Source organism: Moschus berezovskii, chromosome 1, assembly GCF_049115385.1.
Source record: "Moschus berezovskii isolate FMDL1 chromosome 1, NW_MosBer_1.0, whole genome shotgun sequence".
In the NCBI taxonomy this organism is placed as follows: domain Eukaryota; kingdom Metazoa; phylum Chordata; class Mammalia; order Artiodactyla; family Moschidae; genus Moschus; species Moschus berezovskii.
In genome coordinates, this window is record NC_142460.1 from 136,866,019 (window position 1) to 136,870,847 (window position 4,829).

The 4,829-nt window shown below is 41.1% G+C and overlaps 1 pseudogene; it reads right to left on the minus strand.

Annotated features, from left to right (window-relative positions):
- Positions 1–1,444: 1,444 nt before the first annotated feature.
- On the minus strand, positions 1,445–2,197 carry LOC129551075 (gamma-secretase subunit APH-1B pseudogene; annotated as a pseudogene).
- Between the last annotated feature and the right edge of the window lie 2,632 nt (positions 2,198–4,829).

Below are 4,829 nucleotides of genomic sequence, written 5' to 3' on the forward strand. Positions count from 1 at the left end.
TTTAGGATTTGAAATAGCTCAACTGGAATTCCATCACCTCTACTAGCTTTGTTTGTAGTGATGCTTCCTAAGGCCCACTTGACTTTTCATTTCAGGATGTCTGGCTTTAGGTGAGTGATCACACCATTGTGGTTATCTGGGTCATGAAGATCTTTTTTGTATAGCTCTTCTGTGTATTCTTGCCACCTCTTCTTAATCTCTTCTGCTTCTATTAGGTCCATACCATTTCTGTCCTTTATCAAGACCATTTTTGCATGAAATGTTTCCTTGGTATCTCTAATTTTCTTGAAGAGATCTCTAGTCTTTCCCATTCTATTGTTTTCCACTATTTCTTTGCACTGATCACTGAGGAAGGCTTTCTTATCTCTCCTTGCTATTCTTTGGAACTCTGCATTCAAACGGGTATATCTTTCCTTTTCTCCTTTACCTTTAGCTTCTTTTCTTTTCACAGCTATTTGTAAGGCCTCCTCAGACAACCATTTTGCTTTTTTGCATTTCTTTTCCATGGGGATGGTCTTGATCCCAGTCTCCTGTACCATGTCACAAACCTCTGTCCATAGCTCATCAGGCACTCTATCAGAGCTAATCCCTTGAAACTGTTTCTCACTTCCACTGTATAATCATAAGGGATTTGATTTAGGTCATACCTGAATGGTCTAGTGGTTTTCCCTACTTTCTTCATATGCACATAAATTTCTGGTTTTATAATATCTTCCCAGGAAGTCAGGAATAATTGGTTTTTTAGTTAAAGAAAATGAATCTATGCTCAAAACAATGTAATGCCTCAAAAAAACAAAATCTATAAGGGAAAAACTACAGAAAAGTACAGTTTAACAATCCATAGCTTACTTTGGTTAAATTGGCATAGTAAGTCAGTACAGTTTTGTAGTTAGAAGCACATCTTTTCACATTTTCAGAAACCAGAATACTGTGAAGTGAAACAGTTCACAGAGGTGATATCCCTTTAGCCTTTTGTGACTTCAGAACTCAGAAAGATGAAGGTTAACCAGGATTTGACACTCAGATAGTTACTTGTTCAATGCAGACTGGAGACAAACTCAGTCAGGAGACAGCTAAACATCTCATTTTTATTTACTTACAGAATTCTCAGAAAGTTCCTACTTGGACATCAGTGGTTTTCCGCCTAGATGCACATCAGCATTATCTGAGAAGTTTTAAAAATTATCAAATACCAGATCAATTAAACCTAGAGGTGGAGCCCAGAAATCAGTACTCTGTGTTTTACCAGGTGATTTTAACTTGCAGCCAGACTACATATCACTGATGTATCCCTTTCAGGAAGTTGTAGCATGAAGGCTATATCATATCCAGACAGCTTTGTTTTTTCCAAATTTCACCAGGAAAAGGGATCTATAGAAAAAGACACAGTTGTGCTTCCTCTAAAGATGCAACTTACCGTTTCAAAAGTGCTGGTCCGTGGAGGTTATCTGGAGCACTGATTGAAGAGGAGAAAGTCCTAGTCTTGGCAGAGCAGGCAGCGTTTCAGGCTTTGGCATAAACAGAGAATGGCCAGATGCCTATGAGTACCAGCATGATGCACACTGACACCAGATTTAATCCACAGTAAGTATTCATGAAGCTTGGGGCTGACACCAGCAGATGGATGAGAATGACAAGAAGGTTGTACCACTTTTTCTTCTCACAGGCACTTCCAAAAACATGATGCTCTAGAACATTTGCAGCAATGTGTTCACCAGTGTTATGAAAATTGAATTTCTGAAGCACTGGGGAGGGTCTCAAAGAATGTCTACTGTGCCTGACCCCAGAGAGTCAGAGTATTTACAGAGGAAAATGCTCCACTCATTATTTCAAAACCCAAGACAGAAACATAAGCCAGCAGACTGTAGAGGGTGCTCTCACCTGGGTTTATCCTCTTCAAGCCCTCACTGGCTTAAAAAAAAAAAAAAAGTTCATAACATGCAAACCGGCACATTTCTTACATAAGGACAGACTAACACTCCAAAGATCAGCAGACATTTCCGCACTGTTCCAGCTTTGATGTCAGTAACGACTGCTGTCATGAACCAAACAAGGGAGGAAAACATTAGAGACACCCAACCAGAAGAACTCTGCAATGAGGAGAAAGTTGATGGGCAATGGTGGTGGCCATGGTGAAGAGGTAGAACTCGAGCACAGGTGCAAAGGCACGTGCAGCCCAAAACAAGGCCGCCGTCATGGCAACCTCAGAAGCCTGCGGGCGGGGGCGGGGGCGGGGGCGGGGCGGGGGTGACGGGTGGCTCAGCTGATCCGTATTTTTAATTAAGCCATATTAACACAGATGGTCTCAGCACTCATACCTTTTAATTGCTCTCACTCTTAAATACTTTGGGACATTTATGTGTCCCAGTAGTTTCCAAGGACAGGTTCCAAAAAGGAGACAGGATGCAGTTATAAAGCCTGACGATTGAAAGACGGAAGTATGGGCAGCATTGAGAAAACGAAGGTAACAAAAACAAACTTACTTTTGTACAATTTTGCTTGAGGTAAAGTTCTTGCTTCAGCCAACAGAATACTTACTCAAACACAGATTTAATCTTCCCTTCCAGAGAATCACTTGTAAAAATCAAGCACTGCTTTTTCTTTTCGATGTTTTAAATTGAGGTAGAGTTGATGTACAATATTAGGTAAGTTATAAGTATACACCTAGAGAAGGCAATGGCACCTCACTGCAGTACTCTTGCCTGGAAAATCCCATGGATGGAGGAGCCTGGTGGGCTGCAGTCCATGGGGTTGCTGAGAGTTGGGACAAGCCTCAGTGACTTCACTTTCACATTTCACTTTCCTGCATTGAAGAAGGAAATGGCAACCCATTCCAGTGTTCTTGCCTGGAGAATCCCAGGGACGGGGGAGCCTGGTGGGCTGCTGTCTATGGGGTCACACAGAGTCGGACACGACTGAAGTGACAGCAGCAGCAGCAGCATAGGTATACACCATAGTGATTCACAATTTTGAAAGGTTATACTCCACTTATAGTTTTTACAAAATATTGACTATGTTCCCTGTGTTGTACAATTTAGCATCATAGCTTATTTACATTATTTGATACATAATAGTCTGTACCTCTTAATCCCTATGCCTATCTTGCATCTCTTCCCTTCCCTGTCACCACTGGTAACCACTAGTTTGTTTTTTATGAGTCTATGAATAATTGAAGTCTCCTGTCATATTCCAGACAGTTACAGCCCATGGCAATAGACATTCCACAGATGATGGTGGACTGAATAGTGGTTTCCTCACCTACTCTTCCTTCGTAATCCATGTGTTTGAACATACTGGTGATGAGTGAAGGAATTACAATGAGGAAATGATAATGTAGTACTATGGCGAAACAGTATCCTGTTCTGGTATTAAAGTAGTTGTGGATATTTGATTAATCTATGCTCAATGCCCTGAAACACTGCCTCTAGTCTGTAGCCTAGGTTGATATCCTCTTATCTACTGATTTAACATGGCTGGATGTATGGTGATTGGATATTTGCATGGCTACAGACTATATCAGTTAATTCAAGGTCTGGAATGAGATGGAATTGGATATAAGTCCTTACCTTAAAAACCTTTTAGTTTTGTGATCTTACTTAAGTGGCTACTTAGATGTGAAGAGCCAACTCACTGGAATGAGAGTTGGAATGAGCCAACTCACCCCCATGCTGAGAAAGACTTAAGGCAGGAGAAGGGGAGAACAGAGGATGAGATTGTTGGATGGGATCACTGACTCAATGGACATAAGTTTGAGCAAACTCTGGAAGCCGGTATGCTGCAGTCCATGGGAAAGCGAAGAGTCTGACAGGACTGAACAACTGAACAACTTAGTCGCAGTCTTAATTTCTCATATATAGATATTAGCTTCATTTTTTTTTCACATAGACAATGGTGATCTTTTGTAGCCACCTGAAATAATTATGGTAAACAATAGTAACTGTTATGTAAAACTGTCAGCCTAGTTCATAATGTGGACTCAGTAAATGTTAGACACAATTATTACTTCACTAAGTATAAAGTATGCTTTGGTGTTCATTTGAAGATGAGAAGCATAGAAACCTAGATTCAAAGAACAGCAGAGTCCGAACGAACCATAGAGGTGTTCTGATCCAGCATCTTTATTTTACGGGAGAGGAAGCTGAAGACCAAAGTGAAGTGAAGTGAAGTGAAGTGAAAGTACCTCAGTCGTATCCCACTCTTTGCGACCCCATGGACGTCCATGGGATTCTCCAGGCAAGAATACTGGAGTGGGTACCCTTTCCCTTCTCCAGGGGATCCTTTCAACCCAGGGATCGAACCCAGGTCTCCCGCATTGCAGGCAGATTCTTAAAGTGGGCAAATAATACCCAGGGTGAAAACACCAGTTAGTGGAAAAGGCAGGCATCACGTTTCCATGGCTTGCCTTGCAGCCAACATGTGCCTGTGAAGGACAGCTGTGGGAGACCAGCCTCTGGGCCTCTGGTTGATAGCCACTTGTACAGTCTTTTGTTCACTGTAGATGGTTAGAACCTGGTCTAATTTGCAGCATTTTCAGAGAAGAATTGAAAGCAGTCTGACATAATTTGACTCCTGGAGCTCAGATCTTTTAGTTTATTGGGCACAGTCTCATTACTTGGCAATAACTGATGTCTTTAGAGTGTGAAGTAAATATTTAAGATTTAAATAAGCTCTATGTGAATGCTAAGCTCCTTATTTGTTGACAGATTCTTCCCATACTCAGCAACTATTCCAGCAACTTCTCTTGCCAAGAAAATACCAGATATTGTTGAAAGAAAAAAACAGCTGCAAATATCATAAAACCTGGCTTTTTAAGGGACTTTCTAAAATAA